Source organism: Chrysemys picta, chromosome 2 (genome assembly GCF_011386835.1).
Source record: "Chrysemys picta bellii isolate R12L10 chromosome 2, ASM1138683v2, whole genome shotgun sequence".
In the NCBI taxonomy this organism is placed as follows: domain Eukaryota; kingdom Metazoa; phylum Chordata; order Testudines; family Emydidae; genus Chrysemys; species Chrysemys picta.
Genome location: NC_088792.1, coordinates 158,228,812 through 158,247,428, shown reverse-complemented (window position 1 = coordinate 158,247,428; position 18,617 = coordinate 158,228,812). Strand labels below are relative to the sequence as shown.

The window sequence follows — 18,617 nt, the reverse complement described above, 5'->3', positions numbered from 1 at the left end:
TTTCTCCTGCTTTTGTCTTGTCTATTTAGACTGTGAGCTCTTCAGCAGGGACTGCCTCTTGCTATGTGTTTGTACAGAGCCTGGCACAGTGGTGGCCTGATCTCAGCTGCAGTCTCTAGGCATCACTGTAATACCAATAATAATGCACATAATAACGATACTTTGCCTTTCTCTAGTGCCTTTCATGGGAGGACTTGAAAGTGCTTTGCAAACCCAAGAGGTAGACAGTGTTTAAAGTGTGCGTGTGAGGAGGGCTGTTAGGGACCTGGAAACAATTTATTTTTATTTGAGCTGGCTTGCTGAAGGGTGGCACTTGAAGCACTGTCTTACCAAAGCTGTCTTACCCTCCACTTTTGTCAGACCACTTTAAGTCCTGGAGGTACGTCCGTCTGATCCCCATTTTATTCAGTGGTAGCTTGAGACTCAGATACTTCCCCATTTCCTAAGGATGTTGGGAACCTTTAATTGATGTTTATAAATCCCTTAGAGCCTTGGATGAAAGGAGCGAGAGAAAGGCACAGGGACATTACAGCACTGTGGGCACATGCCCCAGACACACACTGCGCATTGCAGGAAGAGGGGTTTTTCCTGACCTACTTTCCCACCTGTGACCACATTGGTCTGTCCCTTGGTGAGGCTCATGTTGTCCTCGGGGAAAGCACCGTGTATATCCCACCTTGCCCAGCAATGAGCTGGGTGGCTAAAAGTCCGGAGAAACAGCTCTGCGACCACATACTGCCTGATGGGCAACAGATCTCAGTGGTCAGGAAGCAGAGGTGTGCTCGGGTGAGTCTGCAAATGGCTCTCACAGGCTGACATCATAGCTTTGAGACCAGAAATCAAACCCGGGATTTCCCTGAGCCCTGCTACCCACACCCCCACGCCCCCCCACAGTGCCTGGGATGACCACAGCTCTGGGTGCTCGAGACAGCACCAGCCTCAGAGGGCCAAGATGCCCCTCCAACCCTGCATGCCTGAGACACCCCCTAGCCACAAGTGCCTAAGATGTGCCCCCCCAGCCCCACCCCCACCCCCTAACCCCAGGTGCCAAGTTTCCTGCCATGCCTGAGGTGACCCCTAGCCCTTGAGTGTCCAGAACTGGACTTTCCAGGATGGTTTGTAGGGGGTTTGGTTTGGTTTGGGTTTTTTTTTAAATATTTGAGCCTAGCAAGACTATCTGCAGCTAGAGTAAAACAGCCCCTCCCTTGCCCCGCTAACCCCCACGCTGGCTGGCTAAGCTGAAGACATTATATTATAGCGGGAGCCCAGTGAAACCGCCTCACTCCTCCGCCCCCCAGCACGCAGAGTGATTTCTCTCTGCAAATATTTGACAGTCCCTGAACCACTCTGTTGCTCTGACACCGAATGGCCTAATTGATTCACTAATGCTTGGTGCTGGTGATTCACCAGAGCTCTTGATTAACAGCCAGGGGTAGGAGAGAGAATGGTTTGAGATCGGGGGTGGGGAGGGTCAGAAGGGCCGTGACCCCCTCCTCTCCAGAACAGTAAGAGGTTTCATGCTTCCTTTGGTCCATTTTCAAGCTCATTTCCTGGAGGATTATATCATAGGGTTTCGCCCTTATCTAAGTGCTTGCTGCAGTCCGAGGAGCTGAGAACACTCCACAAACACTCCCTCTCACAACAGCCCCATTATCCCCGTTGTACAGATGGAGAAACTGAGGCATGAAGGAGCGGAAGCAACTTGCCCGTGCTCACACTGGCAGAACTGGGAATTGGGGCTTCTGGGCCAGATGCCTGCTTCACTGACTAACTGCTAGACAGTGCTCTCTCTCACGGGACTGGGTTATTTAAAATGAACTTTCATAGCACCACGCCCCTCACATCCCGTTCCTGCTTCATCACTGGCCACTAGGGGAGCTAGTGAGCAGAGCAAGTTTCTATTTGCTCCCGACTCGTGCTGCCACCAGAACATAAGGTCTCCCACGTGCTCTTAAGGACCAAGCAGCCCGCAGGCTGACTGGCCTCCTGAAAATCTGAATGTGCCTGTTTCTGTTCTCACTGAACCCTGGTGTAAATCTGGACTGACTCTGCTGAAGTCAGCGATGTACCTGGTGTAAGTTGAGGGGGGAACCAGTCACTACGAATCCTGGATCGTAGGGTCTGGAGGTGAGTTCTCTCCAGCCATTGATGGAAGGTCTCACGTGCACAGCGCTGGCACCATTGCAGGAAGTGGGACTCAAACTCCCTCCTGATATCAGCAGAGCTCAGAGGGCAGTTTACGTTCTGTAATTTATCTGCCTCATCACCGGGGATGTTCTCAGTGATAGGAGACCTGATGCTTTTCTGCAAAGATTAATGATGTCCCAGCAGAGGTAGGCGGGAGTCCTTTTTACCATTAAATAACACCCAGAGACTTCTACACTTTGGATAATGCTGCTGAAAAGTGCTGGATTTGCAGCACCGGTTCAATTACTTGCAGGGAATATCTGCCGAGTGGCAATTCCGACTGGGAAGTTAGTTGAGAAGTTTGGCCCAAACTTTGGAAGGGTATTGAGGAACTCCACTTCTTCCTGCTCAGCTCTTTGAAGGAGCTGGCTTGTAGGGATTTTTGTTCCTTCTCCTTTTGCTGCGGCTGCTGTCCTTCGGCTGGAGGGATGGGATTGGGACTATTGTGAGGACTGAATCTGGAGGCTTGGAGGAATTGGGGCTGGCTCCGTAAGATTTAGGGGCCGCAGCTGCAGTTTGTGGGCTTTTATGGAACTAGAGTTGCTGAGCACTTTCTAAGAGGTACGTAGAGGAGTGGTCTGCAACTGCTGCAAAACCAGTGCTGTCTCCTGCTCTTGATGTCTCACTGCAGCTCTCTGCACTGTCTGGGGTTCTGGGCAAGCTCCTGGACTTCCTTCTGACACTCTGCTTTTACAGCACCTCCCATTCCAGGAGCTCAAAGTGCTCATTACTTGGCTTCAAAACACCTCTTCCCGGTAGGCATTATTTCCATTTTACAGACAGGAAACTGAAGCAGAGAGGTTAAATGACTCACCCAAGGTCTCAGAAAGTGTTGTAGGCAGAGTCAGGAGTAGGACTCAGAGCTCTGGACACCCCCTGTCCTGTACTTTAACCATAAAACTATTCCTACTATACCCTAGAAACATGTCCAGAGGTGGCCCATCTTCTTGAGGGCTCGGCAGTCCGGGCAAGAAGCTGCTTGCCAGACACAAACTAGGTCTCCTCGCTTGCTGCCCAGGGGAACCCTCGGGTCATTCAGTACAATCAGGGCAGCTTCCCGTTTACAGCTCCAGCCAGTAATAGGGGAGGCCATGGCTGCTGTCACTCTAACTGTGTTTGCCAGAACAGGGTCTAGGGCACAGGTTGAGACAGCAGCTTGTAATGTGGTTCTTTTTCATCTGTCCTGCAGAGGGGCCAGATCCAAAGTCAATCGAAAGACTCTGATTGACTTCAGCGGGTCTGGGCTGGGCCCAGCATCAGCAGCGCTCTGCTAGAGAGCACCTTGTTTAGACATGGTTCAGACTCATGCTGTCTGGACTGCCATGTAGACAGGGCCTTAGGCGGAGGTGGGTCACTACCATAGCTCTGCCACGTGGTGCCCCAGCCCCACGAGAGTTAAGATGATGATTATTAGTGTTATTAAGCAGCTTTTATACTTGCCTAGCTCCTTAATGTCTTTATTCTCTCACTGAGGCTTTGCCAGGAGACCAAAAGCTCGGGGTCCCCCTGTGGAATTTTAACCCCCAGGAGGCTGTGCTCCGGTGCAGATGCTGTGGCTGAGTTATTTATCCCAGAGTGGCCTGGCTGGGATGCAGCCTCTGCTTCTTATCCAGGTCCTGGTTCTACCCGATTTTCCAGGTGGGTGGAACCGAGCCCCAAGGAATGCCTTGCACAATGTTGTCTTGTGAGTCACTGGCACAGCCGCGATATGAATCTAGCACTGGGTGAAAGAAATATCCCCCAAAGAACATGGCGCTTTGACAGCATGCCTGAGACAGTTCGCTGGGCGCCGTGGGGGAAAGCTGCCCTTCTGGGTACTCACATCTGCTGTTTCTCTGCAACGTTCCCCTCTGGGGCAATTCCTCCAAGGGGTAGCGTGGTGAACACTTGTGAAAATCAGAATTTTTTCACACGGGCGCTAGTGGGAATCTGTTTGTGCTGCCCAGTAAGAAGTAGAGAAGAGTCATGTCTGGCAGAGGGCAGCTGCAGAGCCCACTTCAGAAGAACCCTCCATAGGCTGGGGTGTTTGCCCAGTTGCTCAGCGCTGGCCCAACCCTGCTCAGGTGAGGACAATGGGAGTTTTAGCAGTGACTGCACGGTGTGCTTGTGAAAATCCCACTCACAACGGACACACACACTCACCAATAAGGGACACGGCTGCCTAAGAATTCCTCCTAGGTCAGGAAACACTGATAATCCCTGGAATAACTGCCCTCCCAAGCTTCCTTAGCCCTGAGTAAATTGGGGGGGAAGGCCGCAAAGCAGAGCATCTCCCATAATACTGTCACTAAGGAACTGGTTAGGCAGAGTGCCGAATGCCTGCTACTAAAAGCACCCTCAACACCCCGACCACAGAAGTCGAGGGCATGCAGCACCTGGCATGATTCATCCCTAACAGAAACAGAGGGTCCTGTGGCACCTTTGAGACTAACAGAAGTACTGGGAGCATAAGCTTTCGTGGGTAAGAACCTCACTTCTTCAGATGCAAGTAATGGAAATCATTTCCATTACTTGCATCTGAAGAAGTGAGGTTCTTACCCACGAAAGCTTATGCTCCCAGTACTTCTGTTAGTCTCAAAGGTGCCACAGGACCCTCTGTTGCTTTTTACAGATTCAGACTAACATGGCTACCCCTCTGATACTTGATCCCTAACAGAGTAAGTGCAATGATCAGGCCTAGAGGTCTGTGTGAATAAAAGGCCTGACGAGGAAGAAGAAGTATGTGGTTTTGAGAAAATCAGGGAGCTGATCCTACAAGGTGTCGAACACCCTCAGCTTCCGTGGATGTTAATGGCACTCCCAGATTCCAAGGCCAAAAGGGTCCATTGTGATCATCTAGTCTGACTTGCCTTATAACAGGCCAGAGACCTGCCCCAAACAATTCCTAGAGCAGATTCTTTAGAAGAGCATCCAGTCTTGATTTAAAAATGGTCAGTGATGGAGAATCCACCACGACCCCGGGTAAATTGTTCCAATGGTTAATTGCTCTCACCATTAAAAATTTACACCTTATTTCCACTCACCACTTTCTAGCATTGTGTCCTACAATTCAGCCATGGAACACACCAAACAGAGAGCAAAGGGGCTGTGTCCATCCACCCACCACCGAGCAAACTGGTGTATAATAATCCAGATTTTCCCTTTACTTCCCTCTCAGCTGCTGATCATGTCAACTCACATTACATGTGACGAACACAAAGCACTCCAGACATATCCCCTCCAGTAAGAACCTCACACGGCTTCCCAGTGCAAACAGGGCCCATCACAGACAATCACTGCAATCCTGAGTGATCACACTGCTGTGATACATGCCCTCTGTGATCAGAGAGAATATTATACCCCCTCCCTAACACACAGAATTAGAACAGGTGGGTTGCCCCTTTACAACTCACACACCAGCCAATAAATAATCCAGAGAAAACTCACAGGTTGAAATGCAGCACCCCCTTTCTCATACATGGTGGAGGAACCTCTCCTTTTTATTCATATCTTACATACCCACCCGACTGTTAATGGGATTTGAACCCAGGACGGAAAGCACCAGCTCTTGCCACTTGAGCTAAACCCCTCATGCCCTGGGAACAGTAGCAGGCAGCTCTCATCTGTGGACCAGCCACAGAGGGGCCACACTGTACAAACGTGCTATATTTAGGTATGGCCTAAAGAGTAAGGGTTGAATAATCGCTGAGTAAAGGGCTCAGACTTTTGTCCCCTTGTTAACTGCAGTAGTTTCGGCAGCTGTGGGCTTCTCCCTTATTTTACAAAGCACAGTAGGAGCTTACAAATTCTCAGTTTGCTAATCCATAAAACCCACTCAACTCCAGGGTTTTACCCCATTCATAGAATATCAGGTTTGGAAGGGACCTCAGGAGGTCATCTAGTCCAACCCCCTGCTCAAAGCAGGACCAATTCCCAGACAGATTTTTGCCCCAGCTCCCTAAATGGCCCCCTCAAGGATTGAACTCACAACCCTGGGTTTAGCAGGCCAATGCTCAAACCACTGAGCTATCCCTTCCCCATTGCTCAGTAGAATGTAATAGCAGATACAAGGAGCTCTCAGGTCATTTTTTAGACTCTGTGACTAAATGATCTGTGAGCTCCTTGCTAGTGCCCCAGGTGGTGGTAGAATGAAAGACTCAACATCAACCTCACTTGTTAACCTGCAAGTTGCTCTAGCGTGGGGCCTGAACTACAGCTCCAGGGCCAAACACATCAAAAACTGGAGGATATTTGAATCCAGATTCAGGCTCTCAATCCAGCTCCATCTTGCCTGCCAGTTATCTGTGTGAACAAGGGCGGTCCTAGTGTATACATACATGCCTACACGCAAATGTACGATAAGCCCAGCAATTGGACTCTTGTGCTTCTGGCCTTCTGTGCCAACCGCCATTTTGAAGGAGATGCCTGGGTGAGTTGTGATCATGACACAGAGTGAAAGCAGCAGCGCCAGATGCCCTCGAAGTCATACGCTGGTTTTAGCAACACGGTCCCGGGGCTGAGTTTACTTGTCAGCTTACTGGTTTCACTGGATCACTAAATTCCCCAGTGCAAAGAGGGAGTTTCCCTCTATTCGTGCATCAGATATTAAACAAACAGTTCAAAGCTAGACCAAGTTGTGGATTAGGTGAGTGTGTTTGACATTCTACAGACCACAAAAGATTATCTTTAATCAGTGAAAATGAAATAGATGTAACCCTTTCAGCTCAGGGTGAAGCTGGAGAGAGCTTCCAGTGAGAGAGAAAGGCTTTTGCATAGCAACATTCCTGACGTACCTCCTAGACTGTGTACTCCCAGTATTTCCATCTTCAGTAAGAAACATGGGGCTGCATCCCTCAGCTAGTGTACTATGGCATAGCTTCACTGGAGCCAAAGCTACACCGCTTTACACTTCCTCCAGATTTGGCACATGGAAGCCCGTGTGAGGCCCCAAGCTGGGATTTGTAAAGCTGTGAGAAGACTTCCACATGGTGGCTATATTTGTTTAGGAGGATTGGGTCCATACAGCATGTGAGCCTGTATCTGTGGAGTCATGCCCAGGCATTTAAATGACCCAGGATAACTTTCATGTTGGGACAGGGAGTGGAGTGACTTGTCTGTCACAACTACTCTCCAGCCTGCGGCAGCATGTGAGATGGATGCTCTCTTCATGCATGGGATTTTGATGGCAAGGCAGCAGCTCAAAGTGACCTGGTCAGTTGCCTCACCAGGAGATGGCAGTCATGAGAGTTTCAGGAAGCAGACCAACCTGTCTGTGGCATCAGGCAGATTTTGGAGTTTAATGGGGGGACCAGGGACAAACTGAAAGGACTTCTGGGGTCTATCTCCAGCTCAACCACTGACTTGCTGGGTGACCTTGGGCAAGTCACCTAACTCTGTCTGTGCCTCAATTTCCCCACCTGAGAAATGGTGATCATGATACTGTGCTGCAAGACTTAATTTCTCCTTGTAAAGAGCTTTCTGATCTCTGAGTGAATGGTGCTATGTTTATGCAAATGATCATTAGTAAGGGTTGCCAGGCACATGACTGACAGATCCATTTACTTACCTACCCGCATACTGGAGGATATATCTAGACTACTTCTCAGTCAGCTATCTTGGCATCTGTCTTCTGACCAATAACTGCTATTCTTATGTATAACCGTAAACTTCTCTAACTGCCCATTCATGGAGGAAAAAAAAAACGAGTTATTTTACTTTTATCTTTTGCTATTTTAATTTTGTTCCTTTCTATTTTCCATTGATTTGAACAAGGAGGAAAAAACATACATAGGTCGCAGTTTAGTGCCCTCTTCTGGAGGTCTGAGCCCCTCTGAGTCTATGTGGAGCAAATGGCTTGCCATTAAGATGTCAGGCCTCTGTTTTATTGAAAGGGCACTGCCTGCTTATTTTATGCTCAAAATGCAAGGTGGCTGTGTGTGTGGGAGGGGAAAGTTTTATCAATGGCTAAGGGAAGAGAAATGTTTTCATGATCTTTTACATTCATTTTCAATGGACCCATTTTAGGAGGGAATTTAAATTTAGAAGCCCTGATCCAACAGTATTGTGCTAGTGCACAGAGATGTGAAAATTAATAGAAACAGAAGGGGAAACTGACTAACCTAGTTTCACTGTTCCCATCAGCCGAACTGCAAAAGCTAAACAATCCGTTAATAGATACATTAGAGCTTTAAAGTGCTTCAGTTGTAATAATCTGAGCTCATCCACATGCCATGCTGTTTAAGCCAATGGCTAGCTTCTCTTTTTATGTTCCAAACAGATGAAAAATCAAATAACTGTTTATGCCTAAAATCAATGTTTTATTTTATCATCTTAGTGTTGGCTGCAACCTGAGAGACGTTTCTTCTCCTGACTGTACTGCTCAAGTATTTCCCTTTGTTGGACCAATAAAATAGTATCTAAATTAATGATCTCTGGGATTATTAGTAACAAGGATAAGGAATTTAAAATATGTATTCTAATGGATTGTGCTGCATAGAGCCTATAATCTAAGACAGTGACTCTCAAACTTTCCAGGCTACTGTACCCCTTTCAGGAGTCTGATTTGTCTTGCCTACCCACAAGTTTCACCTCACTTAAAAACTACTTGCTTACAAAATCAGACATAAAAATACAAAAGTGTCCCAGCCACACTATTACTGAAATATTGCTGACTTTTTCATTTTTACCATATAATTATAAAATAAATCAATTGGAATATAAATATTATACTTAAATTTCAGTGTATGGTATATAGAGCAGTATAAACAACTCAGTGTCTGTATGAAATTTTAGTTTGTACTAATTTTGCTAGTGCTTTTTCTGTAGCCTGTTGTAAAACTGAGCAAATATCTAGATGAGTTGATGTATCCTCAGGAGAACTTCTGCATAGCTCCAGGGGTACCCCTGGTTGAGAACCACTGGTCTGAGAAGATTATCTATCTAGCTATCTGGTGCTCATCACTTTGCTATTTGAGTGCATGGTAGGTGCCTTGGAAATATCTTTGATAATTAGATAAATGTACCATTGCCATCTACTGGATGCAGCAAGAACTGCTTCCCTGTGTTTCATAGATCCTATATTGCTAACAACTAATGGAGAGTCTTATTTAACTAACGTGGCAGGAGATGTTTGCTTGTGGTGCAAGAGGCTCTGACTTCTATCCCCCTTGTTGTCCTGAACTTGCGAGTGGCTAAGCACATGGCAGGAGTGACAGTACTGAACTCCTAGATGGCTTTGGGTTTGCTACAGTATGTTTGTCAGTTTCCCTTGAATACTAGTATCATAGAAACTATTTGCACATGGTTTCTTCCATAACTGGATGAAAGAAAGTGTGGATTCCAATCTGCTTCATCTTACTGACGAGTCTTAAAAGCAGTTCTCTGCATGTAGCTTTCTATCCGATCATGAACAGTCTGCAAGTAGAAGGCACTTTGATTAGGTATCCCATCCTTCTACTAATTCTGACAGCAATGAACAGATGGAATATATTGGCAATTCATGTTTATTCAATAGATACATGGGGCTCTATTAAGTCAACAAAAATACTATATTAAAATGACAAGAAGGATCTGGTTTAAAGCAAGACTAGATGGAAAACTGAGAGCTAAGGCTGACCTTAACAACTTCTGTTGGGCTTCAGTATTAGAGCAATGGGTGATCTGGCGTGGCTCTTACCCGGCAGTTCTTAAGAAGAGTGGGGTTGTCTGAGCCTTGGATAATAGCTTTCCATTTCCATTTTCTGGCTTCCATTACCTGACGTCAGAGCTTTAATGTAATTTTAACATGCTATAGAACAAATATTTGCATTTTTCTGCTTATTGCCTTTGGGTTTCAGTGTAAGAGATGGAAAAGATTTGCAAAAAGTATTAAACAACGGAGGGTTTGATGCTGTGCATTGAAGTCAATGGTGTAAAACCCCTGTGATGACAGAATCTGGCCCTTTGTTTGGATGCATCTAGGACTTATGCCCCACTAACAATTGTCCATGGGGGTTCAAATGGACAGGCCCCTGGGGGTGCTTGTTAGATCCAGCAGCAGCTGTTGGACACACCAGGTATGTGATTCAGTAGAAAAGAGGTTAAAAATAACCTTCCACCAACTATTTAAGTAACGGATCCTCTACGGTGACAGTTTCAGCACACAGTCTGGCACAGCTGTTGGACAAATCGTGATGCTAATGTATCAGAGAGTCCAGTGACAAGATATACTAATATATTACAGGTCTTTTGGACACAGCCCAAGCAATTCGAACAGCCCTCAGACGACAGACCATGCAAAGCAGGATGAAAGGTAGCTTAAGTGAAAAATCTTGCACCTGGGAGTGACAAATTTTGCATCAGGTTCCAGTGGAGTGTAATCTGAAACATGTGAGTTACAGATCCTCGGAATTTAGCCACTGATATTTTGGTACATTGTGATGTTCTAACTATTGCATACATGGTGAGCGCCTCAGTGGTAGAGCGCTTTCTGTGTCCCATGGGACATCTGCTATAGAGCGGGTGCCTTGTCTAGTGGATAAAACACAGGGCTGGGCGTTCTAGGACTCCTGGATTCTATTACTGGTTCACTCCCTCATGTCAAATTAAGAGGTTGAAGTCTTCTGTCCTCCTGGACAAGTCATTAAAAGCACGTCTGCACTGGGGGGGGGGCGGAGGGGGGGGAAGAGGCAGGGAAAAAAGCTCAGAGCCTGGGTTGACTGACTCAGGCTCGCGGGGCTTGTGCTACGGGGCTAAAAATAGCAGTGTAGATGTTTGGCGTGAGCTGGAGCTCAGGCTCTGAGACCCACCCATCTTGCCGGGTTTTCACGTACGCTGCTATTTAGCCCCACAGCACAAGCCTGAGTCAATTGACCCAGGCTCTGAGACTCACTCCTGTGGGTTTTTTTTTTTTTTGGAGTGTAGACATGCCCTGAGGCCAAAATTTTCAAACTTGGCTGCCTAAAGTTAGGCACCTAAATCCATTCTTAGTCACCTACTTAAACAGCCTGATTTTCAGAGGTGCGGAATAACCTACACCTCCCAGTGAAGTCACGCAGCCTTTTATCTGATCAGCAGCTGTCTGTGGCAGAAAGCTCTTTGATTAGGTCTCCCAACCTACTTTTCCCATCACCAGGACTAAGTCACTGCTACTGCTTACCCCTCCGGCCGGCCCCCAGATGACATTACATGATCCACCCTGCTGTAGTGCGTCCATACTACAGTAGAGAGTCCTGTGGCACCTTTAAGACTAACAGATGTATTGGAGCATAAGCTTTTGTGGGTGAATACCCACTTCGTCAGACCCACAAAAGCTTATGCTCCAATACATCTGTTAGTCTTAAAGGTGCCACAGAACTCTCTGTTGCTTTTTACAGATCCAGACTAACACAGCTACCCCTCTGATACTTCACACTACAGAGTAATTGAAGGGTAGAACCCGTCATGTGTTACGAAGTGGAGCATGCTCTGCAAAATACTTGTTGAAATGAAGTGTCTTTACAGAGTAAGTGGCCAATTATCTTCAAGATGAATGACTCAGATAAAGTTCCCTGATCCATCTAGGGGAAAATGAGTGAATGTTGCTAATAGCTGGATCTAGTGTGTGAGGAGTTAGGAAGAGACAGGATTAAGGAGAGAAATCATCTGCATATGGAATAATTAGAAATCAATTGTCACATAATCACGGAACAACATTCTGGGGCTGGGCAGGTCCCAAGCTTTCGTCTTTGTTAATTAGCAAGGATCCAGGATGATTATGTTTAACTACTTGCAAAGATTCTGTGCATCTTCTGTCTCCTCCAGACAATGCTGGCTCGGATATGCAAAATAACTCCCACTCCGAGCCTTTAGAAGAGGTTTGGTGTTTGGAGTGACTAGCATGATCCAGAACCAAAACCCTGCATCCAAATCTGCCCTGGTCCAAATCCAGATTTCACAGCTGATCACGCAAGCCCTTAACTCAACACAGGAACCTTCCCAACCCACCAAAACCCTGAGGTGGGCTGAAAACCCTAGATCTGGTTCTCAATTTTGTGACCTGAGCCCATCTCTATTAGTGACAGAAATGTCTGTGTGTTTTCCAGTATGGTTTAAGCCAAAATACTTTGGATATATTAATATATCGAAACAGTGTGTCGGAGTAACCTTCATTCAGATGGATTGGGGTGTTCCATAGATTTATATACTAAGGCGAATGGGACCATGTAAGATATGATATAAGACAGATAAATAGATGGGTATCTATGGTGATAGATAGATAGATAGATAGATAGATAGATAGATAGATAGATAGATAGATAGATAGATAGATAGATGAGCATATCAGAGCTATCCATTGTAAATATACCTACAGAGTGAACTGGATTCTTCCTTGCTGGTACAACATGGGAGTTTATAAGCAAAGACTCATATCTAGGCCAACCTGTTGTCCAGGAGTGTATGTATCTGGGATGGATTTAAGATGCTGGTAGATATGGGCAAACTCAATTGGGTATTTTTGAATTGTTTGCTTTAATAAATTAGCTTTCTTTTAGACTACTGTGCCTGCCTATTGCTTTATAGCTTAATCCAGGATATGAGATATTGTGTAATATAGCCATTTGTTAAATAAGTTAGTCAATTATATGCTATTAATTGATTTTTTCCGCAATGGATGCTACATTTAATATGCTTGTAGTTCTGGCTTCGCTGTAACAGCTTCTATTGAAAACACGATAAAACGTTATTTTTATAAGCACCTCTGATGTAATGTTCAAAATTAAAGACTTCCATACTATGAGGAACACCAATAGCATTTACCACTGATAAAGATGGCCCTGAAGCAACCTCACCAGAGTCTAATTATCTCACAAAGGTCAGATCCATGACTGATGTACATTGGAGTAGCCCTGCTGACTTCATTAGTGCTACCATGATTTACACCACTTGCAGATCTGTCTCTCAGATTCTGGGAAAATTCAGAACTGGGTCAAGGTTTGAACTTTGCAGCTGGTCACAGGGTCTTTAAGGGCCGATCCAAAATACTGGATCCAGTCACCCCTGAAGCACAGGAGATCACTGGATCAGAATGTTGCAACTACGTATAGCTACAGACTGTGCGCTGAATGCTAGGTGCATTCATGCACTCCTTCGTGTTAACAAGAACTTCTGTGAGCTCATAGGCCATGTTGAAACTAGGGAATTACAGTATTACAAGGGTTGAGAATTACTGATCTGATTGATCTAGGTGCTTTTATGCCCCTCTCCCCATCATTTGGTGGGGAGGATTTGTAAACTTCCCCCCTGTAGCCAAGGCCCAAGGAGGCTGAAGAGGCTCATTCCATGTACATTATTATTATTATATGGAGATATACCTATCTCATAAAAGTGGAAGGGACTTTGAAACGTCATCGAGTCCAGTCCCCTGCCTTCACAGCAGGACCAAGTACTGTCCCTGACAGATTTTTGCCCCAGACCTCTAAGTGGCCCCCTTCAAGGATTGAACTCACAACCCTGGGTTTAGCAGGCCAATGCTCAATGTAAACTCTTTGGGGGCAGCACCCATCTTTTTGTTCTGTGTTTGTACAACGCCTAGTGCATCCTGGTCCATGGCTGGGACACCTAGGTGCCTAATACAAATAATAAATAATAACAAAACTAATTGCATGGGTAGGGCAGGGAAGCACAGTATCATTTGCTAGATGCACCTGACCCCTATTTTCTCATTGTTCGCAAGGCACTTGTTTTGCAGAACTTTCTGAGCCAGACGTGGCTCTGGCTCTGCACGTGGATTTTGTTTGTTGCCGGCGCTTCCCGTATGTCACCAGGGGTGAGGCCACCTTGCAGGGCGTCCCTGCAGCTTTCCCTCTGCCTGTCTCTTAATCTCCTGCCTCTGAAAAGTTCGTGATGCAGCAGTTTGCTTTGGGACCCTGGTCATCCCTCCATGTGGAGGACGTGCCCGGCCTGGTGGGGCAGGGAGTTTATGAGCAATGTTTCGGGGCTGTTTGTGCAACTCCATTGCCAAATCTCATTATTCCTGATGTTTATCTCACCACCTGATAAGCATAATAGCCTGGAGGTGTCGCTGACGAAACTGCTTGAGCTTGGGGAAGTGCCAGCAAGGATTTGTCATCATTTCACAGCCCTTGAGACCTCTCCCCATCTTGGATTCCGCTACTGGCCGGCTGGGTGGTTTTTTACAGCTCTCAACAGCGGCTCCTTGAGCCTCATCCCAAAAGGTACACCTTCCCTGCTCCTTTTAGGGACCCCTTTGAAGGCACCTGCATGACGCTGGGCCTCCCGAGGTAGAACTAGGATCTTGCTGGGATCTGTCTCACTTCAGAAACATCAGGTCAGGCCCCATTGTGTGAGGTGCTGTACAAACATACCATAAACACAAGTCTTTGGGGAAAGCCCTGCTCCAACATTGGCTTTCTCCACTCCACTGCCCTTCTCCAAAGCGCATATAGCCTACAAGAGAAGCCCTAACAGGTGCACGAGACAAACAAGTCTGGTCAGGGTGGGGTGGAGGGAATGGGGAAACATACCGGTATCATAGGATGCACACATTATTAGGGCTGCTGTCTGCCCCACACAGAGAGCCCTCCTCCTCCAGAGCATGCCGTATCCCCCCTTTGACTGTTGGTTCAGTGGATTTCTGTCCATCACCCTGCTATCTTTTGTTCTCTCCGTAAACATCCACCAAGGTACCTCATCAACCTCCTTCAAATCCCCTCTTAAAACTCTCCTCTACAAAAAACGTGACAATGGTTAGGCCGCTGGATGAGACCTCTGCTCCTCATGCTGACCAATATCGTCTCATTGTTTCCTTGTACTCCCCATCTAGCTGTCTGTCTCCATTTGTTGTCTCTTGTCTTGTATTGAGATTGTAAAGCTCTTTGAGGCAGGAACTGGCTTTGTCCTGTGTTTGCACAGTACCTAGCACAATGTCCAGGACGGGGGCTCTGTGGCACTGAGGCAATACAAATAAATAATAATAATGGTCCTGGCTGTATTTATAGTTCTCGTGACCTAGGGTTACCATTTACCTGGACATGTCCTCCTTTTTGTGCTAAAAATAGCGTCGGGGGGAATTTGTAAAGCACTCAAAATGTCCGGGATTTCCCCCCTCCCCCGGCAGAGCAGAGCGAGCGGCTGGGAGGGCTGCAGGGAAGTCACGGGCTGGACTCCAGAGCAGCTGTAGAGGAGCTCCTCCTCCCTCCCTGCATTCTGAGCCAGCAGCTCTTCCCCGGCAGCCCCGCGCCCCGCTCCAGCAGTACTGTGCAGGGCCAGGGACCGGGTTTTGTTGTGCTGGGGAGCGCAGCCACGTGTCCGGCTGGCACAGAGCCCAACACCCTGTTCTGAGCAGCAGGGTAAGGGGGCCAGGGGGCAGGAGAAGGGGCAGGGAGGTTCTGGAGGGGACAGTCAAGAAACGGGGGGGGGGGGTCGGGAATTCAGGGGGGGGCTTTTTGGGGGGAGTGGAGAAAGTTTTGGGCAGTCAGGGTACAGGCAGGGGGTAGGGTCCTGGGGGGCAGTTGGGGGGGGTCTTAGGAGGGGGCAGTTAGGGGACAATGCACAGGGAGTCTTAGGTAGGGAGTGGGGTTCTGGAGGGCAGTTAGGAGCAGGGGTCCCAGGAGGGGGCAGTCAGGGGACAAGGAGTGGGGTGGGGGTGGGGGGTTGGGAGTTCTGGGGGGGAGCTGTCAGGGGGCAGGAGTGGGGAGAGGGATCGGAGCAGTCAGGGGACAGAGAGCAGAGGGGTTTAGATGGGTTGGGAGTTCTGGGGGGGGATTGTCAGGGGGTGGGGAGTGGTTGGATGGGGCATGGGAGTCCCAGGGGTCTGTCTGGGGGTGGGGGTGTGGATAAGGGTTGGGGCAGTCAGGGGACAAGAGGCAGGGAGGCTTAGATAGGGGGTGGAGTCCTGGGGGGCAGTTAGGGGCAGGGGTCCCAGGAGGGGGCAGTCAGGGGACAAGGAACGGGGGGAGGGTTGGGGGTTCTGGGGGGGGCAGGAAGTGGGAGGGGCAGGGGCGGGGCTCCTCCCGTCCTCTTTTTTGCTTGCTGAAATATGGTAACCCTACGTGACCCGCTGCCCAGCCTCCCGGCACCGTGGAGGTAAGGGGATGAGAGTGCTTTATAGCCCCTCATCCTGCATGTGTTCCATCCATGGAGGGTTTCTAAGGAAATGCCTGCTCCACAGTGGGATTTCTTCACATCATATTGGCCCTGCCTCCACTCTGCTCCTTCCCTGTGTCAGCTTTTCTTTTCTTCCCTCATTGACCCTCACGTTTCTAACCCTGGCAGTTTCGGTAAGAACAAAGTTGAGTCTACAACCATGCTCTCCTCCTACTCCATTTACACCAATCCTCCTGTTAATTTCCACTGACCCTCTCACTCCCTTCACTCCAGGCCCTCCTAACTGCTCTCTTCCTCCTTTTTGTGCTCCTATTCCCATGCGTTTTTCTGCATCTCCCTCTTGTGACCTCCCACTCTCCCTATGAATTCATCCCCAAAACATGCTTCATCCACAGAGGAGGAGGCAAGGGAAGATGATCCTGTGATTAAGGCATGGCACTGGGAGTCAGGACTCCCGGGTTCTCTCAGTGGCTCTCCCACAGACTTGCTCTGACCCTGGGCTCCACATCGCTGTGCATCAGTTTCCCCATCTGCTTCTGCCTGTGGGTTTGAGACAGAAGTGTGACTTTTTGCAAAGTGCTTTGAGATCCTTGGATGCAACCCACCACAGAAGAACCAGGAATGAGGATTATCCCAGCAATGACCTTGGGAAAATGTCTCCACCTCATGTATCATTGCATGGTGTGTTATCTGTGTCTAGTACATCTGTGCCAGAACTAGACCGCAAGCTGCTTGGACAGGGCTGTGTTTGTAGTATGTTGTTGGGGCTAAGTAAATAAAACAGTAATAAAGTATTACATGAACTTTTCTCTCCTGTTCTCTTAAAAAGACGATTCCTGACTCCACAAAGTTTGCCAGGCCTTTTCTGTGCACCAGCACAGGCGAATTATCTAACACTGCTGTTCTCTTATTTAACTACACACATTGCAGCAAGCAATAGGATACATGACCAAGCACCTTCAGCGTGTCTGTACACATTGAGTCTGTGGGGTTACTCCAGAACCTGGCAATATTCAAACCAAAAAAACACGCGTCCCCGCCCCCCCAATCTCTGCACAGTGATCAGAACCAAAATCATGGTATTTGGAGAAGCATGTTTCCTGTGAGCAGGGGAAATGTGACATGATAGGCCAAATTCTTCCCTGCTGTAACTCATTTGAAGTTAATGATATTACACCAGGGGAGAAGGTAGATCAATCAATTCTGTCCCTTACTCTGGGGATCTAATTCAGCTCACTGAAATCACTGGAGTCGCACTCACTTATACCATGAGCAGGGCTGCCCAGAGGATTCAGGGGGCCTGGCGGAAAAGCAATTTCGGGGGCCCCTTCCATAAAAAAAAGTTGCAATATTATAGAATACTATATCCTCTGGGGCCAGGGGCAAATTGCCCCACTTGCCCCCACCCCCTCTGGGCGGCCCTGACCATGAGTGAATTTTGCCAGATGGGAGGGGACTGTGAGTTAGAGCTGGGCAAAATGTTTTGCACACAATTTTTTTTCAGTGAAAAATGCAGATCTGGTAACATAAACGTTTCGCTGAATTGTTTGTTTAGAAATGAAACCTGAGGGGAAAAATCAGAAAAAAATCTAACCAGTTCATTCTGACATTTTCTAAAAGAAACATTCTCATTTTTTGGTTCAAAATGACTTTTCATTTCAAAATTTTCATAGCTTTTAATTTAAAAAATTCAAATATGTTTAAAAATGCTCAAAATCTAAGCAAAACATTTCAGGTCAAACAAAATGTTTTGTTTTGACAAAATCAAAATGTTGTTTCATTTTGTTTTACTCAAAACAATTTTTGTTAACTTTTTGATTTCACCAAAAATGTCCATTTTTGGTCTGATCCCAAATTAATTTTTGGGGGGACTTTTTGTAATTGCCCTCAAACTAAAACATCTGTTATTCGCCCAGCTCCACAGCATGCAAACTACCTCATCATTGTTGTCTAAATCAGATGTTTATAGGGTCAAGAAGGGACACAATACACTTCACAGATATAAAAAGGGGTCTCTCATATCTAGGCTTGGAAGGATTAGATTTCCATTGATAAATATTGGTAAACATCTATTTCACTGCGCACACACAAACTGACAAAAATATTTCCATCGGTGAAAATCAATATTTAGAGATAGGCAAAGAAAGAAAAATGCTGCTTAAGAATTTATTATAGGTTGATTTAAGGACATTTACTTGTATATTTTGACGTGATGGTGACAATTTGTATTTTAATGGTGATAATGTGTTCTGTTTTTGAATCTCAACATCTTCTGTCATTAAATAATTATTGTCTGACGCCCTCCCTCCATAATTTTGGGCAATTGTGAAAATTTAAATAGATAAAAGTAAAAAAAAGCTTCAAAA

General features: G+C 46.9%; 1 protein-coding gene across 1 annotated transcript in view; it reads right to left on the bottom strand.

Moving 5' to 3' along the window:
* Nucleotides 1–18,617, bottom strand: part of PEBP4 (phosphatidylethanolamine binding protein 4) — a 226,533-nt gene that overhangs the window by 7,565 nt on the left and 200,351 nt on the right. The gene's annotated exons all lie outside the window — the stretch shown is intronic.